The sequence below is a fragment of the Falco cherrug genome, chromosome 3, assembly GCF_023634085.1.
Source record: "Falco cherrug isolate bFalChe1 chromosome 3, bFalChe1.pri, whole genome shotgun sequence".
In the NCBI taxonomy this organism is placed as follows: Eukaryota; Metazoa; Chordata; class Aves; order Falconiformes; family Falconidae; genus Falco; species Falco cherrug.
Genome location: NC_073699.1, coordinates 28,649,618 through 28,669,407, shown reverse-complemented (window position 1 = coordinate 28,669,407; position 19,790 = coordinate 28,649,618). Strand labels below are relative to the sequence as shown.

The window sequence follows — 19,790 nt, the reverse complement described above, 5'->3', positions numbered from 1 at the left end:
ACAGACCTGGGTGTATGAAAGGACTCTGTGTAACTAAAGGCAGCAATGGAAAATTTCAGATTATGTGAAATATCATGAAAGGAATTGTTTTTTTAAACAACGCTTCTGCTGTATGGGTTTTTCTCTTCCAAGCCTTTCAGGGTTCTGAGGCAACGCAACAAGCGTCTTGCTGCCTAGCCAACATAAAATCTCCATTTTAATCTCCATTTTTACTGGTTTTCCCCTTAAAAAAAGAATAAGATGAAGGCCACCCCAGAAAAACACACCCAGAAGCTATCATATTTGCCTTCAAACTCCTTCTCAAACTTCAGCTTTCTTCCATGTTTCCAAATCATGCCATGCCTAGTCACTGATACACCCAAAGTAAACATGCTATTTGTCCTTCCTCTTCTTTTCCCCTGTCATTACCACTATTTCCATGTTAGAAATAGGTCTGCTGCCCAACGTGCTGGGTGTCTGATCAACAGGTTTTTTGGGCAGAGGTGCCACTGGATATGGACATGTAGGGTGGGTTAACCACCGTGGGACTGCCTGACCCATGTCTTAAAACTACATCTTACACTGTTTTGCTTCTCTGTTCACCCGGGTGTGCTTCCCACATGTTCCTTTCCTTGGGTGCTCAAGGATAAGGAGAAGAGGGATGAACAGTTCTCGTTCACCCAGTGATGCTGCATGCTTGGCAGCCTTCATGGGAGCAAGCAGACACCCAGGTTGTGTTCATGCTCCCCCGACACCTACCAAGCTATGAGGGAAAGGTGGAGAAAGCCATGACAGGGAGAAACATGTTCCAGTGGAGTCTCAATCTTTGAACTGATTTTGTTGCAGCAAAGGTTAGAAAGTGCCTTTTTTTAAATAAGAAAAAAGACATAATGATTCTGCAGTATTTGTATAGCTCTAAGACAGGTCAAAGGCTCTTCTCAAGACAAAACCAATGCTGTGCTGATGAAAATGCTGATTTATAGCCTAAAAAGGAATGTCAGCAAATTCAGAGCCCTCAGACCTCCTTGAACTTATTCCAAGAAACAGGAGCCAAGGCTCAACCTAAGAAGAAATAGTCACATCTCTGTACTACTTGATCATACAAGATTCAAAAATAATTTCTTCTTTGGAAGGATATGATCTTATCTTGTTACTTCCGCTTTACAGATTGAGTCCTCCTTAGAGCAGGTCTGGAAGCTGGCTGATGAACACCATTTCCCTGTAGCTACAAGAAACCCTTTCCTCCATGTGTCTCATCACAGTAGGCAAATCTTCTGCCTGGGATGGGAGACTAAATAAAAGCTTGAGGCTGGTGCCTCTGGAAGGATGTTCAGTTTACGGCACTGATGTTTTGCTGCCATGGCTTTCCAAGCCAGCTTGTGGGGTGTAAGGTGCACCCACAGGAGGAGTGGTGCATCTCTGGCAGAGTTGCCCAAAGGGCAGGCACAAAGCCTTCAGACATCCTGACACCTTGCCTGCATCTAGTCAATATAGCAATATATATACCGATGATGGAACACAACTTTCATTCCCTGAGCAGATGTAACTCTGTTGGCAAAACTGCAGCACGAGTATGGCCAAAGGATGAAGTTGTTATCTGCAGACCCACGCTCACAAGCACACTACAAGAGCTTTTGTCTCTCTGAGACATGCAGGCAAATGCCTACTGCTTGCAAGTTATTTTCCTTGTGACCATCCCTGCAATCTCACCCCTGAAATATAAAACTTCTCCTCTTACAACAAATGCTTCCAAGGCCCTAACAGATCTTTTACACACAGTGGTGTGACTCCATGGATTTACGTAGGGTAAACCAGAGTTCTAAATAAACTCCCCCCCCCTCTCAGCAAGCTCTCACTCCTGTTAGGAGTAAACTACCTTCCATGGCACACACAGCTGATGTTTCTGCTCCTCTGTGGTGCTAGGTCTACACTTACTGGAATTTACCATGGTCCTAAGATTACAAACCCCTGCAGCTCCATGGTGCTGTACCAGGACTCCCTCTGGCCTGGCATCCATGATCTCCCTCTTTCTGCACACTGGTTCCAGCCCCTTTTTCTGCCTTGGCATAACCCTTGCTCCTAGCTCATGAGGGATCATAATCCTTTCCATTGAAGCCAAACAGGTTTTCTGCCCTAAGCAACCCAGATATCATTGCTTCCTTCCCTCCCATCCCAGGGCGTGCTGGGGATGCATTTTAGGAAACTTCTATGGGAAAATACTCACCTGAATCTGTGCATTAAACCCACAGTCATAGCAGTTCGCTTTCATCCTCATGCATCGTCATCATGAAGAGCTAATTATGATCACTGTGTATCTAAAAGGAGGAAACCTCAGAGTACTGTCTTTTTCTTGCAGAATAATAAAGTGTGTGTGTGTGTCTCCTTTATTTCAGTTACCTGCCATGCTCCTGGTCCATTTGCAGTTTTCTGGTTCTGTTTCCCATATGTTAGCGATCAGCTTTGCTGTTACATCCAAGCTAACAGTTTTGCTGTTAAGCCTTGAGATCTTGTAGGTTCAAGTGGTGAACCAGGACACGCTGGTAAAGGTATTTGTTAAACAAGCCTTCTCAGCAATTTGTTTGAAAACAGAAGATCAGACGTGTAATGAAGTAGCAAATTATCATTTTAAACATATTGTTACCTCCATCTGGCCTGAGGATTAGCCAATACGTAGGGTCTTGCTAGGTTGTTTCCACTACAATGGATCATAAGAGTAAAGCATCTCCTTGGTGCAGCAATGTTTATTTATCACACAAAACATACACAGAGTCTTGTTTCCCTGAACACAGAGAGCAAACAGGAGCAGGTCCTTGCTCAGCAGCCCAAGCCTGCCTTTCCAGTAAGCACTGTGCCCAGAAGAAGCTCTGTCTCTTGGCTTGCTCCCAGTTGCTTGCTCCTAGGTCTCTTACTATAGCCTTTCAGTGACTCCATAACAAATACATTCCTCTGGAAAGTTGGAGAGTTATTTTTAACCCCCCTCACACACAGCTGTAATCAATCCATTGCCCAACCCCACATTCGCCAGGGCCTCTGGGGAAACCCTCCGCCCACACGACTTGGCTTCTGCTCAAGCCTCATAGGCATGGCCAGGTGCTGTGCTTTAATTACACAGAGGTACGTTAATTGTGGCTGCCACTTAGCCAACATGAATGCTACCATTTGCCTGGGCTTCTAGCAGAGAAAGAGATGCAGCGTGTGCATTACAGCAATGATGAACACCTTGCAGTACGAGGTGCAGACCGGCCACCTGCTGTGACTACTTCAAGTGGACCTGTCCTTCCGCAAGGAGTGTGTAAGGAGAGCTCAGGCTTTCTCAGCTATCTCCTCCCAAAGTATATATCCATATTCAGCTCAGTTGCAGCCGGGCCATCCTACTGGTGGCCCAGCAGCGGCAGCCAGCCTTGTAGGGGTTTCTGTCACCTCCTGATGTACTTATGCCTGCCTCTGTCCTTAGCCCTACGCTTGCACACCTGTGCCACTCTGCAGACCCATTGCATCAACCTGCAGGGCTATGAAAGCTGGACAGCCTGGGTCACAGCTCAATAGATCCAGATGAGCCCTTATGTAGTTCTATTCCTGCAAGTCACACTTAGGAAATGCAATGGTGAGAGACTCTGCTGGAGCCTTTTCTTGGCTATTTTCACTGTGCAACACTCCGAGCAAATTAAAACTTTGAAACAAATTCGTAATTGAGAGTCTTGAAAGTCCCCGAGAAGACAGGGTGTTCAAGAAGATACGGAAGACACTGGTGCCAGGAAAAATCAGTAAGGAAACACTAAGAGACTTTTGTAGCCCTGCATGGGAAAGCTGTGGGTCTCTCTCACAGTGGGAGCAGAAGGTGTGCAGGGGCTGAAACACTTCTTCAGCAGCATCCCAGAGGAAAGCATCAAAGGTACTGACCTTTTCACTCACTACAACTTTAATATCTGACTGTAAACATTTATGGAAAGAAACCAGTTGGCAAGAAAGAAGGAGCTGTGGTCATTTGGACCCTGGTCAGGGCTGCAAAAGGCATTTCAGCCCGGAGCAGACAACACCAAAGCTGCTGAATGTGCTTGTCCACAGTCCAATAAACGAGGAGTCCAAATCTCCAATTTTTAACTTCTTCAGAAGGAAATCCTTGTGCCTTCAGCAGAGAGGCTCAAAAAAAATGGGCACCGTCCCTTCTACAGGGCAGATCCTTAGCAGGCATTTCCCCCCTCCTTCTCCACTGCCCTGGTCTCTGCCCTGCCACGGCAGCAGACCAGCAGGCAGCTTGCCTGTGCAGGGCTGGCCCTATGCACAGCCCAGTCTAGAGCCAACCTGAGCACGCTTGCGGGGCTGCAGCAGTGTGGGAGAGAGGAAACCTAGCTGGGAATGGGGAGCAAAGCCACCAGCCCCTGGCTGAGCAGCTTTAGTAAGCAGTTTGTGGCTGTCCAGATATAGTACAGGCAGCACTGGCAACACCAGAGGCTCAGCTACAGCCAAATAAAAATAAACTCCCAAATTCTGTTCTTTAAACCCCAGAAGGACTGAAATTATACTGTCTCTCCACCAGCCTCCCCAGGGCAGCCCTGCTGGTCCCCCATACCTGCAGTGGAAGTGACGGAGGGGCTGCCAGAAGAAAGGGAGCTTGTTTCCAGTCCTGAAGATACTCTACCTCCCTTTCCAAGCAGAGATCCCACTGATAGGCAGAGGATTAGCTGCTGGCTGGGTTACTCATCAAGTGAGCATTTCCAGCCCCAAAATGCATGCTGTGCCTTTAGAGCATGGGAGGAGGGCGGTGGGCTCCCCACTGCCCCGTGATGGGGCAGGCTGCACTTCCTCTACTCTCCGAAGCACCAGATGCATTCGGGTAGGTTATTAATGCATTTTATAGGCCTTTAAAATTTGTTATGGAGCAGAAAATGGTTTTCAGGGAAAAGTAAACACACCCTGTGCTTTCTCACCAATTAAAGCTGATGAGCCACAGCAGCTCAGCCAAGATATAACAATACAATGAAAACAAGGCAAAACATTTCAAAGTGCAAGTGGTCAGATCAACAAAAATGTGTTTTCCCACATAACAGAAGAAAAATAAATAAAATGCTGGTCATCGGAGCTATAGAAGGAAACAAATCTCTAAAGACAGAGGGGAAGTGGCAGTAGTAAAATACAAATCCATAAGCAGCTGCTTTGCAACAGAACATCCAGGTCTAAGAGAGGGGCACATCGCCTACAAAGGCAGCAGTCAGAGAACTGATCCCTTCTCTGCAGCAGACCGTTGCAAGGCACGTGCCAAAAATAGCCAAGCTCTATATTTTAATACTAAACAGGTATGCTCAGAGCCAATGGGAATTTCTCCGCTGTGGCAAGCAGCTTTCATACAAACAAGAATTGCTGCCTGCAGTAGCAGATAGCTTCACAAAAGATTTTATAAGTAAAACTGTGCAAAACTAAAGCCAGAGGAAAACATCAGTGAAAAGATCCCAGTGCAAGAGACCCCAGACTATGCAAGTCCATGACAAATGCAAGAGAAGAGTCAAATTATATATCCAAGTGATTCAAAGTAAAAAATACACCTAAAGGCCGGTCTCAGGGGTATATGTGACGTGTGATGATCTTGCTGGGTCTCAGACAGGAACCAAAATATCAAGACAGATAAGGCTGGGCTGTGCAATGCCCAGCACTGGAACAACCCAGGATTTCCATCCAAAGCCACTGAAGTCCCAGAGAGGAAGGCATTTCCATTCTGTGTGCTAGGGTGTTTCACAGTCCTCTCTCTGATTTTGCACAGATGGAAGCTCTAGTGAAGCCAAGAGAGAAGCAGCAGCGGGAGAGGAGACAGCATCTCCCCCACCTCCACCAACAGGAATCACTGCTCTTACCAATGTTCAATTTCTTCCAGTGCAAAATGAAAAGAAAATCCTTTCTAATTCTGGATTCAGCAAGGCATAATGAGCATAGGCAGTCAGAGCTGAGGATTGAAATCAACCCCTAAAAGTGCAAACATTCAAACAATCCTGTTTTGGGCAACCACTGGGGAAAGAAAAATCAAGAGTCTGCTGCAGAGCAGCCCTGGTACACTTTGAGACCCAAACACCCCAAAGGCACAGGAGGGAAGGGAGCAATGCTTCCGAGATGGCGTCTGTTGGGTGCTGTGAGCCTGCACTGGCAGTGCCACCTCCAGCCGCGCACAGCAGGGAGCACCAGGCTCGGCACAGCAGCTCACAACCAGCACAGTGTCTTATACAGCCACAGAAAGAAGAGGATTGCAAGCCTGCTTTTGAAAAGAAGGAATAAGTGCTGTATAAAGATGGGGTTTCATGGCAACATAAGATTTCTCGGTGCTGGTACCTTGCCTCGCCAGCCTTGGGCTGGTGCTTTGGAAGTGCAGAGCAAGCAGAAGCTGCAGCTCTCTGTGAGGAACATCTAGCAATTAAAGGCTAACCACAAGGAAAAGCAATCCCAAACAGACTCTCTGTAGAGAAAATTTAAGAATACTAATTTTAATATTGATTTTTTATAATGTGGTGTTCCTAGAGATGTGACTCCAATCCTGGCCCAGCAATTTAAAGAGATTATTGTCAGGTGATTCAGCCGCCAAACCTATGTAGTCTCTAATTAAACATTCTTTTAAACTCTTTTTTTAAAGCTCTTTTAAACATTCAGTCTTTGGTTTCTCACCAGGATTTACACCAATAATAGAATAAGGAAAACACACAGTGTTATTTCTCCATACCTCCTGTGTCTTCCTCTGCCAAAGCAGGCAAACAAGCCCTGTTCCTCCAGCCACACAGGGGATGAGGGGAAGGCAGGTGAGGATGAGCAGCAGCCAGATGCCACGTTGAGTGTCAGCGGTGCAAGTCCCAGCAGGACCACATGGGGTTGGAAGAGGCTGATCCAGCTCAGCTGCCTTCGGACACAGCTTCAGGTGCAGGCAGGGCAGCAGGACCAAGCTCCTGCTGCTGTGCCTGCGAGGATGCCGGCAGGGATGGGTCTCAAGTACCTGCTAGGCAAAACCCCATGTGACTGATTTGCAAGTGACTGTATGTGAATAGTCTCAGAGAGTCAACAGGCCATCTCTGCAGCTCCAGCCCATAACAGTGCCAAAGAGAAAGTCCATTTTTTAAATTAATACACCACCCCTATCCCTCCAAATATTAATCACGGCATGGATGCCCCTAAATCTCCATTAATCACTGCTAATGCTTAGAAAATAATGAGTAAAATCCAAGAGGCTGTTTATCCTCTTCCATTTTAGGAGGTCACTCCTCCTTTCTATTCCCCACCAACTTTTTAAAATGTGTACTGAATTGCTTTACAGTTCCGAAGTCATTTCAGTACAGATACTCTTCCTCCTACCGCTGTGAACCCATCACACTGCTCTGTGACCACAGCTGCCGCGAGGAAATAAACCTTGACAACATCTCAGCAAAGGAGCATTTGGAAGCTTTTAAGGAGCAGCAGTGCCTGCGGCAGAGCAGCCTTTCCCACTGCCATTGACAGATGGAGGTGGAATAGGCTTTCTTAGTCTCTTTTTAGAGAACAGATGCAACGGCAGCAACAATCCACAGACAAAATCCCAAATGTCTTGCCTAGTTTCTACCCCAGCTCCCACCAGGCAAACTCCTCGTAAAGGAAGATCCCAGCTCAGCCCCAGCCACCGTCACGCCAGTGCCCTACCGAGACCTGTTTGCTGCCCTCCTTAACATCTGGCTTACTTGCTGTGCTGGTCTGGTCACTCCTTCATGTCGTCTTATCCAGCAACAGCCCTGGCCAGCCCGTTTCCCAGAAGAGCTTTATGGCAGTTGTGGGGACAGCACTTCACCCCTGCCAACACCCTCCCATGGGATGTCAGCTCTTACCCCATCTGCAAGGCTTCTTGCTCTTCTGTTGTGTGGAAGCCTTGAAAACAAAGACCGGAGAGGGAACTGTGCCAATGTGGCACAGGCAAGGCCACATACAAAGAAAAGTTACTTTTTTCTTCTCCTTTTCAATCAAAGTCAGAGTTATTGTCAACAGTAACAGAAGACATTTCAGGCAGAAATGGGATTTGTTAAAATTTACTAACATCTCCATGTGTGTCCTTTCATACACATTAACGGCTCACCCTTCTTGCACCCTTTCTGTACTCTTGACGTTTGCTGTACCTGCAGGCTAATTCTCTGCTGGCTGACTAAAACATCTTTGTTAGCTGCAAATCTACAAACTTTCAGTATCCTGGAATATATTCTTGTATTCTGATACAAGGTTAACAGAAGGTTTTTTACATATATATATTGTATACATATATTATTAGTTGTATATGTTTATTACTTTTTATTTGATATATATAAATATATCAAATCTGGTTTATAATTTTCTTTCTTACCACTCCCCTTCATAAAAGAAAAGCTTAGCAGTCCCTTTGGGCTCATTGTTACCCATCACTTATTTGCATCCTTTCCAAGCAGGGCTGAGCAGACTTGAGCACTGCCAGGTTGCTGTAGCACACTTCCAGGTGAGTGCCCACATTCCTCCTCCGCTTTTCCTTCTGCAAACGTGCTGGTTGCCTTTTGGATTGTGCAGCAGCAGCAGCAGCAAAGCCAAACCTGTCCTGAGCCACGCAGTGGGATGGCCAGAGATCTCTCCTCCCCAGCACCCTTCTCCCCAGCAGCACCTATAATTTAGCTTCTAGAAATGGATGTAAGTATTTCACATTTATTCCCTAAATAGGGCAAACAGGGATTGACCATCCCGTCTTCAACTCAGCAGTAAGCCACTTTAGTGCATTTACTGACAGCTAAAAATAGACCGCCCATACTCAGCTTCCTCCACTGAGTCACCAGCAGTTCTCGGACCAATCCACAGTTGTACAGCAGATGGTTGGGCTCCAGTTCAGAAGGTACGGGGAGTTTAACTCCAACCGTTGGCACGCTCGCAGAGCTCATCCTTTGCCTTACAAGGCTGCACTCCTGGGGAAATGATGGGCAGCAGCCTGTCTTACTAACGGGGACGTCAAGCATCAGGGGGACACCTCCGTGGGCTTTGCATTACCTGCAAGGCAGATAAAAGCAACTCTTCAGGCCCTTGGGGTCTTTTCACTGAAACAGAGCCTACAGTGAAAAAAAGTCTGCACAGTCCCAAGGAAGAGGGGGGGATATCCCAGACAGAAGAGAGGGCATTTCCCAGGCTCAGCTTGGGGACTCCCACTGGAGCGCAGCCAGCTTTCATACAAGGCATCTATAAGGAAAGACAGCCACTGCTCTCTAAAGAGCTAAACAGAGAGACCTCCAGTGCTGCTGAGAAGACAAGAGGAGGCAGAACCGTGGCTTCAACCCCTACCTGAGCGGCTGGCTCTCCAGCAGCCAGCAGCCCTACTGATGGGGAGGGTGCCTGTGGGGATGGGTGCTGCAGAAATCATGCTGTGCCTCAGCCAGACTTCTAACCTGGCACCCGTCAGCTGCCCTTAGCTGGGGTGACTTGGTGATGTGGCCAGGTTTGGCAAAACGAGGTGCCAGTGTGGCTCTGCGACCAAGCGGCAGCTCTTGCTGCGTCGCACAGCCCTGCACCAGCACCAGGGATCTCCACAGCATGTGTAAAGCCCAGGACAGGCCCAAAGCAGCACTCTGCTTTCTTTCAAACAGCTGATAAACCAAAATGATGTCCCCTCCCTGCCAGACGCTGTGCCACTGGCTGTCTTCCCGGCACCTCCTCTGGCAAGCAGAGGCTGAGACCCAACCTGGGGGGCCAGGGGGTCCTGGACAGCAGCAGACTGCCCTGGTGCCATGCTCACATAACACATCTACAACCCCTTCTTAAAATAAAAGCTAATTAAATTTCTCTGATGAGACAGCAAGTTTTACTGGCTGGAACAAGAGACAGGACTTCTGGCTTCCTTTTCAGGATCACCCAAAATGAGTCATTTTCCCAGCTTTCTTTCAGCTTAAGAATGATTCTTTATGTATTTGTTTGTCTAAAGTCTGTTTTGATTTTTTTTTTTTAATTAAAAGAGCATAAGCATAATTTCACTGAAAAAAATTCTCATTTTAAATATTCCAGGCTGGTTTCAGCTTGAAAGCAAGAAGGTGGGTGTGGGGATGTCTAAAAAATTATTTATATTGGGTAACTGTTGCTAGCTGTTTCTGCTAGGCTGTTCAATAAATCAGTTAGCCATAGGCTGCTATTTCCAGATGGCATTACCCTATTTTAAAAAGGTCTGGGTTCAGAAAATTGAAACCTGGGCTGGGATGTGCGGCGGCTCGGTTGGGTTTGAAGCAGGTGTCTTCAGACCCAGCACTCGCGGACCAACATCTCCGTCCATCAGCAGGCATTACAGGAGAGAGGTACCTGGCATGGGGATGCTTTTACACCAGGCATTGGGACAGTGGTCAGGATAAGCAGACAGGGTTAAAAGTCATGTAGGACCCTTTCTTTCTTAACAGGGTGTTTAAGCAGCCAAAGCCCTGTTGAAATCCTAATGAAGTGACCTGGAAAGCTAGCACCCTGACAGACAACCCCAGCTTGGTTTTCAGCCGGGACCACCATGAGCACAAGGAGAGGAGACACCCTTGGGGCTTCATCCTGGGTCTGTAGGTCTGATGGAGCGAAGCTTCGTGGCCAGCATCACAAAGCATAACCCTCACAGCAGGCAGCTGTAGGAAAGCAGTCACGTAGCAATCACCCTGCAAGGCAAAGCTTTCGATGGTGCACCAAAGTGTAGGAAAGTAATGTGCTGCAAAAACTGATGGCTGACCTGGCGGGGGTGGCAGGGGGGCCCTGTGCTGCACCAGGCTTCAGGAGAGCTCCCAGGAGCCCTCCTCCCACCCCAACCCTTCCACTCGCTGGAAACCTTGACTGCTCCACGGCACCCAGGGGCTAAAACACCCCTCAGGGTCACTGGGGTGGAAGAAGGGAGGAAACGCAGGGAGTCCAACATGTTACTGCAGGATGGAGCAGGGATGCTGCACCCAAGTGACTAAGCTATGTCCCAGGACATGATGGGGGATGCTGGCCCCACCCCTAGCTCCCCCAGGAAGCTCCCCACTTTCACTGTAGTACAAACTGGTCATTCGTCAGGGCCACGGCATGAGTGGACTATGGGGAAAGTCCTGTCCTCAGGGCAGAAAGCATGTGAGGTAATTGCTTGTCTCACATGCTGCTGTAAAATCTGGGATAAGGTGGTGCCCAGAAGACTTTTCCAGAGACTGGAACAGGGTGGTCAGACCCACAGCCCTGCTCCAGGCTGTGGAATAGATCTAACCCCCCATCCACTTGTTTTGATTTTTCCACAACCCGCAGCCTGGCAGAGAGGAGCAGATCTTGAGAAATCTTGAGAATAGGCAGGATTTCAGAAGGAAATCTGATTTCCCTCGAGTTTACTGCTTCTCCCACCTGGCTGGGCTTGTCTTCTCAGCAGCCAGCAGCAGTTACCGTATGCACCGTACACTCCTCTCATTTCCTAGCTATACCGGGAGCAGCTGTAGTAGGAGGTTCAAATAATTGTTTTTACAAGAGCCACTTTCCGCGGAGCCTTTCGAAGGTCGTGCTGATTAATTCCTCTTGAGCAAGCAAAGCACCATGTAATTATTGCAAATGTCACCTAGTGAAAAATCACTTCTAGTCAATCGTCTCAGCCTGGAGATAACTGCTGCAGCTTTTTGCTAATGCAACAAGTCAAACAGAAGTGATGAGGGGTCTCGTATGTCTCCCATCAAGACTCCTATATCCCTCCAAACACAGTAAATGAGTTAAATAACATTCATGAGAAGGCAGTCTATAGATGCCCTGCTCAGCAGGACCTGCATGCTGGTGGATCATGCAGAAGCCTGCTCCCGCTATGGGTGTTCACATAAGGCAAAGCAGGTTGTTAATATTTTAATTCAAAGTGCAAACAGATCCTATAGACCTCAGCTGCTGTGGACCGGATGACTCAGCGACAGCACAGATTCGGCTCTGCCAGGAGAGTCGGGCACAGGAACGTGACTGGCCCAGGCCAGGCAGCCCCAGCAGCACACGGCTTCTCTGTGTTATTAGAATCCTTAGCCAAAAGCAGGTGGTATATGGCATTAATGGTATTTATGGTGCTTAACAGTTTTTGATGTAGAACTCTGATTCTATTGAATCCTAATTTGTGATGCTCGCAAATCTTTGGGGCAAAATGTTTCACATTTAATTAATGCTTGAAGACAATGTGTTTGCTCTTTTTAAAAGATAAACAAAGCTTAAGAGCAAAGATGATTCAATAATAACAGCAATTAATATATTTAATAAACTGAGGGAACACAAAGATATCACACAAAAAAAAAAATAATCTGGTTATCTGTTCCAAGCATTGTATCCTAAAAAATAGAAGTTATGATATGAAAATAAATTTTGTTGAAAATGAGCACTTAGCATACCATAATGATGAGCACCATATAAACATCTCAACTGGAGAACATCCTGGTTCCAAGAGCAACTGTTTGGATGTGAGTGAGACATGGTGCCAGGCTCATATTTAGGACAGAGCCAGGGAGACCATACTGCCGTACATATACAACTGTCAGGCATCTAGCAGGGCTGAAATGCATAGCAGAAACACACGAAGCAAATTTACCTGCTTGCATGTGTGTCTTGTCAGAAATATTGCCAGAATTAATAAGAACACTTGACTAGAGAAAAAGGTATTAGTGGCATCTGCAGTTAAAACCTTTGAGGGCTTCACAGGGAGGAAAGAGAGGAAAGGGCACTGGTGGTGTACTGTGCCATTCAACCAAGGGCATGCACCCCAAAACAGGTTGCTGCCATAACATATATACCAATTTAACAAATAGAACAGGAATTTATCCCTTTTGTTTGTTTGTTTGTTTGTTTGTTTGTTTAATTTCAGCATTAGCAGCTGCCGTCTAAGGAACACTAAGGAAGTGTTCTCTTGTCTGTGCTTTGAGTGAAGTGGACACAAGTAGGAAGGATCCTTCTGCAGCAGTGCTGGAGGGAAATTACTTCGTACAGATTTCCTCTTCCTAAGTCTACACAATGATCTGGTCCACTTATTGAAGATGTCAAGGGAAACGTTCACAGATGTTGGAAAATACAGGCCCAAGCACCAGTCTCTCACAGTAGGATAGCATCAGAAATAAATGCCCTGGCACCCACATGCTGACTCACAGCTAGACTGGTGTCCTTTGCAAATTGCTTTAATGCAAAGTTCCATCATCATCAACAATTTTATGTGATCTGAGAACAAAATGAGATATGTTAAAAAAAAGCCATCCACAGGATGACTTGATGGCCATAGAAATCTCCTTGTCAGAACCTAACTTATAATGGAAATAAATTCAAGATTTTTACCTACAGCAAAAAAAATGCAGGGCTTGTGGACCAGCCCCTGTGAGGTTACAGGATCTGTGACCTGGTTTGTTACTGGGACCAACAGATCTGTCTCAAGACATGTAGAAACCAAAAAAATCATTAAGAAAGTTCTCTGATATTTTCTAGCTTGCAAAGATAAATCAATGGAGCAAGGTTTCAGCATCATGTCCAATCCAGCCTAGTCTAGAAGCTATCTTCCTCACAAATCAATATGTACATCACTTGGCAAATGCTACAGGTTGCACATGCTGGGTTCCTAATGGCACGGAGCTGAAATACAGTAGGAGACCTTGGTTTGACTCCAGGCATCCATGAAAAGTATTTCTCACGTCCTGTGTTACCTTCTGCTTGTTCCTGTTCTCCATGGCCCAGAAGAAGACAGAGTGATGTCTGTCGGACATGCTGCTGGTGGTTGCACAGCCTGGCTGGGACCTGGGCACTCCCATGGGGGATGTTCAGGGAGCCTCCTGGTGAGAAAGATCATGCTCAGCCCTATCCTCATCAGAAAACCATTTCAGAAAACTTTCTCTATTTCTCTTCCAACCTTAGGTCTCAGAAATGACTGTTCACAGTGCACAGCTGGGATCTTGCAATACCACAAAAAGCACATTCTGACACCAACCACTGACGTGACCTAAATCTGGTGCTGGATTTCCCCGTGGAGAGGAGAAGGGCTGAGCTGGAAGTTGCTGCTGTCCGCTTGCTGGGCAGGAAGAGGGGTCCTCTCTCCCCCAGCACGGCTGCGCATCTTCCCCCTGCCAGCACAAGTTGCTGTGGGGAGATACAGCAGTACTGTAAAGGGTGCTGGGGGCCCCAGCCAGGCTATTTTTAGATCAAAGAAAGCCAGAAATCTGGTATTTATCAGATTGAAAGCACCTTCAACTCTGCAATATGCAACTTTAGTGTTTGAAATTATAAGAGTTTAACAGGGCCCTTGAGGATTTCAACATTTGTCTGGAAAGTATTTGGCAAGTCTTGGACCAGCAACATAATTCTCTCAACATATCCCAAAGCTCTGACAAGATACACCTTTATCCCAAATTCATTATGTTTAGAGCAGCGTCCAGTACTTGGTCACATTAACCTCTACTATATTTGCAATTTCTGCTTAAAAATGAAGACCACTGTTTCACCTGTTCTATTTTCCAAAATGAGATCCTGATACCGATTTTCCTGCTGAATCAGGACCCACACTGTGCATGCTAAATTGTCCAAATCAAAAGAGTCCCCTAACTGATAAATTACATGTTTTCAAATAAATCTTTCAACAATAGCTGAGCTGGTTTAAAATGTTTGCTTTTGACTGGGTAGCATTTTGTCTCTATTAACAATTTGATGACCGTGTAACTGAAGAAATATTCCACTGAAGGCTACAAACATGTAAAGCCTCAGCAGAGGATTCATTGTACATTACTCTGGGAGAGGTAATAAATCTCATTTAAGAGCATCAGAGCTTGACAATAATTTAAAATGGCCAGGAGAGAACTACCAGTTGCTATTGCACTCATTAGTCTCTTCTCCCCTGGAAAAGATAGAAGTCTAAAGATGTCATCAAACATGAAATCTGATTTTCATCCCAGCCTTCATCCAACCTCCTTATACACATCCTTGCTTCAGATTACATTTTTTGCAAGTATCTTTTTTGGTCTGCGGGATTTCATTCCTACAGCTGCAAATTCTCACTGTCACCCACGAATCAGATCATCTTCTACATTATTTCTAAATCCATGTTATTAAAAAAATTCTTCCTAAAACAATATATGTTTTTTTAAGCATATCATTTGCCCCAGAGCATTGCAGGTTTAGTTTTTTAAGCTGAGTTATTGCTTCTGAGTTGACAGGCATAAAGACTTCACCTAGCTAGCAACCAGCTCTTCAATTATAGGCTTTCAATTTCTTTTGAGATAGGGGTGAGCAGTCCGTAAGATGGAAATGAAAGGTACTGACTGCAGGCAGCTGGAAGAACGGAAACAAAAGGGCATCTTCCCCTTTGCCTGCTCATTTACATCACACCACAGGTTACACTTCCTCTGTACTGCAAACAAGCAAATGCTCCATCTCCCCATGCTGTCCCTCGGTCACCCCAAGGATGCTCCCTCTGCAGACACAAGCACTGGGGTATGCCAAGTAAGAGATCTTACAAAGGTTCCCTGGAAAATCCCACCAGGACTTGTGTCTTACATCTTTTTAAGATCTGGACATCTCACCTAGCCAGCCCTTGTCTGTAACATGTTTCCAGAAAGGCTTTCAGTCCTACTGGTGGCAGAAATCACAGAGGACCTATTCCTGCTCCCCAGCCATAACTCCCCAATCTATAAGACTTGTAAAACGTCTTTGGGGTCAAAAGAGAGCAGTGTAAAAAACCTGTGACCTGAGCTGGGAAGCCAGCAGAGCCCTGGATGTGTTACTTAGGTCTTCCAGTCATCGGCTACTAACAGAAAAGGTCCCAGCCCTGAGGAAAGTGCACGAGAGGAGTTGGATTTTGCCAATCCATTAAGGCGCTGCTGCGGTGGGCATTGGGGGAGCAGTGCACAGCTTCACAGAAGCTTTGGTCACACCTCAGCCCCGAGCTGCAGCCTCTGTGGTGGCCCAGCAGCACACCGGGGACACTAGGTTAGGTCCTCAGAGGGCACCAGGGGAGGAACAGGGGCATCTCAGCTGCAGGGCTTGGTCACCACAAGGGCGGTGGCGGAGAAGAGCAAGGCAGAAGCAGGACAGGAGAAAGCCTTAGGAAGGAGCAGCACCCTCTGGGTTTCTTACTTTGCACCCCCTCAGGTTTCTTTTGTCATTATGTGAACGTGGTGGGGATTGAAACCTCCTGCAGTCCCAGGCAGGCACTGCTCATAGCACAGCTGGGCTGACAGCTGGGCTCTGAGACCCAAAAGGGAAACATTTCAGAAACCGATTATAAGCAAAGGTTGCTATGATAGCTTCAGTTCCAGTGTCAATGCTGCATGACACTCCAGCAGTCCGCCAACAGCACAGCCAGTACACAGCAGCTACGTTGTGTTTGGGAAGTAAGCTCAGTTCTGGTGATGGGTACTGCTATTAAAGTGCCATTAAGGAACTGAAGATCTTTATTTTTTACCGTCCCCTAACAGCTTTTTGACCCAAAGCCGAGGATGATGACAATGCAAAGAGCAAGTGAGCGCTGAGGCAGGTGGATGTTGCAGTGGGACATGGGGGGCAATGCCTCAGCTCTAAAGTCTGGTCAGCACAAGAAGAAATGGCAGGGTTGTACCAGGAAATCTCCAGGATCCCTCTGAAAATAAGGACTTGATTGAGTAGAAACAGCTTAGAAAGTGTAAGCAACTCAGCCAAAAAGAAAAAAGAAAACAAAACAAAACATTACGAACACGCTTTAATTAATACAACTTATTTCCCCTAAACATAGTCTTTCCAGCAGGAACCTCTTCCTGCTCTTACCCTACACAGCCTATTCTGTAATTTACCATACAGCTTTAGAGAATGTTGCAAACAACCTACATTAACTATGCAACAGCACTTGTCCATTTTGTTTCCTTTTGCTAGCCACAGGTACTCTTGCTCTCTCTCCTCTGGCATTCGCTCTTAGAAGCAGGTACAAAAGAGACTATTGCCCTTCCTCACTGCCTCTAATACAATAATTGGATAAATTAGGAATGCGTGGATGAGCAAGGCTGGACTGAGCATGCAGCCTAGGAAGCTGACAAGTGATCAAAAAGAAACAAAGGTGAGAACATGCACAGCCCTGAGAACAAGCCCTCAAGCACTCTAATGATCCCTCCTTCTTGGGAAAAAAGGCCTGTTTTTTCCCTTGCTGGGTTTAATGCGCTATTCAGCACCCTTAGGGACAGTAGAAGGAATCAGTAGTGCATTCAGAGCTCTTGTGTCTACGCAGAGAAAGAAGACATCTGTCTTCAGTGCTGCATCTTCCCAGTATCCTCTGACACAATCTGCATCTTTGCCACTTTCTGGTGGTGGGCATTTGGGTAGATGCCTTGATGACAACCCGTAACTGCCACAGCCATATCTACATTTGTTTCTGGTTGGATGCAGTACCGAAGTTTTCCAAACCCCACCACACAAAACTGCAGTGGGATATAGTCATAGGGAAACAGGGGAGAAAAAAAGAAACAATAAAAAAAAACCCTCTCTCTCTCTCTCTCTCTTCTGGCATTCACTCTTAGAAGCAGGTACAAAAGAGGCTATTGCCCTTCCTCACTGCCTCTAATACAATAATTGGATAAAGTAGAAATGCGTGGATGAGCAAGGCTGGACCTTGCAGCGTTTCTCAGATGGACATCTCACCTGAATGCTCCTCTTACCTCATCCCGGCAAATGAACACATCCTTTTGGCTGAAATTTTCCAAATCGCTAAACTGCTATCTGTGCTGGCAGACTTTCCAGTCTGATTTGATAATGACATTTTTAATCTACATTAGGAAATACATCTCTCCTACTCACCCTCACACCCTGGCACTGCTGTGGGTAATTGCCCACATCAAGCAGAGTAACTGCAGATCCAGTGCACTGGTGATGGCCTGTTCACAACGCGGGTGGGCAAAAGGAGGTGTCAAAGTGGCTGGGTGCTCCCTGGTACCTGAAGACTCAAAGCTGACACCTTCCTGTCACCTGGATGCAATTACTTCCCTCCCCCAGCACACAAGGAAGCGGGAAGGGAGAGGTGAGTGAGGAGTGAAACAGGACGTGGGTCTGCTGCTGCTGCTGGGGCAGAACCAGGGAGTAACAACTCGGCTCAGTATCTGTACCTTCTGTTCTCTCCTTTGGAGGGTACAGCGCACACTGGCTTGGGTGTGAAGGACAGGATGAGGAGCAGTAGTGTTTTTTCTGGACGTCCTAGAAGAAAAATCAGTGTGCTGGTCTGACCCCCTGCTTGCCATCTCCTGCACCTCCTCCAGGATTAGCGCCTTCCTCTGGCACTGCATCGTGGCTAGGAAGGGAAGGGAAAAGCAGCTTCTCCTCCTTCATTTCAGGGCACTGGGGTGCCCAAGGCAGCACATACTTGATCACTGCCCAGCCTCAGAGTTAGGCAAGTGTCCAACACACTTGGGAAATCCCAGCTGCTTCAGCTGCTGGAATGGGAGTGTGTACCCAGACTTGCCTTCATGTGAGTCCTTGTCCTGGGACAGGCAGAAAGCTGCTCCCTGACACATGGTGGGATGGCAGAGATGGAAACCCTGCTCCCAGGCCGAAGACCTAGGAACCACTCAGAGAAAGACCTTCCAGCGTTTCTCAGATGGACATCTCACCTGAATGCTCCTCTTACCTCATCCTTGCAAATGAACACATCCTTTTGTCTGAAATTTTCCAGATTTCCTCAGCCTGAGGAAGACACCTGGTATGCAAAATGCTGGCCACAACAGTTGAATATGGGCAAAGTCAAAAGAAAGAGAAACTATGATGCTTTAATGGAAAATGTTAGACAACTTTAACAACCACACAGTAGTCCCAGCTATGCTGCTCTCTGGTTCAGGTTGTGAACCCGCAGGTCAAGCCAGCGTATAGGTGTGTTTCTAAACAGCCGCAGAGATTACTGATATGAATTTGTCAGTTTTGCCCTAGGACTGCAGCAGGTTACTCTTGTGCAGTATACGTGTGGCTGGATCTACAAGGAGGAATGCAATTACAGAGATTTTATCCCACTTACCTACTGGCAAGGCTTTGTGCCTTATTAAGACTCCTGAATGTAAAACCCAGGCTTTCTGTTCCCTGGGCTGTTGCTCTACCCATTGAATCCACTGGCAAATGACAGATGTGTTTAACTTCATCCGGTTCTCCCCAGCGGGCTTAACCAGCACTCAGCTGCCACCTACCCAACAGGTACAAACACCTACCCAAACAGGAACAAAACCTCAGGTGGGAGAGGTGCCCATCTCCCCAGCATGGGAACTCCTGGGTCAGCACGGACATCTTCAGGTGTGCACCCTGGGGACCCAAGGATGCCTCAGGGAAGGGTTTGTGGAGGGAGCAGACTGTGAGAGCAGGAGGTGAGATCACTCTCCGCAGCTGGCATGCCAAGTCTCAGCTATGCTAGGATTTAAGCCATCTGTATCCTACCCACAAGCAACCAAAGTGCCAAGTCCTTGGGCTTCTCAGCTGATCTTGGAGCTCTCCGGTGGATGCGGCAGTGCAAGCCCTCATTTGGTGCAAGCGGGGTACCAGTTCCGCAGCAGTCACACAGATGTAGGTCAGATACAAGGCCTGACTGATTTTATTGACACGCACTGGAGACTGAAGTGAATGCTGCTAAGCCAGCTTAAGAAATCAGACCTAAGCCTCTGTTAGTCATCCCCGCAGCCTGCAGCAAGCTCCCAGCAGTGCAAACTTTGCTGGGCTCTGCTAACCCCGCTACACAGCAGGCAGGGGCAAGCTGCGGCCCCCAGCACCTGGCACAGAACCCAGCCTTTAGCACATATTGTACAACAGCGATCCACCGTGAAACAGTCCGGCGAAGAAACCTGCTCTGGGCTTTCAGAGCCCACTGCTGGGTACTGAGCACAGAGACAGCAAGAAGT

At 47.0% G+C, this 19,790-nt stretch overlaps 1 long non-coding RNA gene across 1 annotated transcript in view; it reads right to left on the bottom strand.

Annotated features, from left to right (window-relative positions):
- Positions 1-6,408: 6,408 nt before the first annotated feature.
- LOC129735746 (uncharacterized) overlaps positions 6,409-19,790 on the bottom strand; it is a 54,730-nt gene continuing 41,348 nt past the window's right edge. The window contains exon 4 of the long non-coding RNA XR_008731590.1: positions 6,409-6,946. This is a non-coding gene — a long non-coding RNA (uncharacterized LOC129735746). The remainder of the gene's footprint in view (positions 6,947-19,790) is intronic.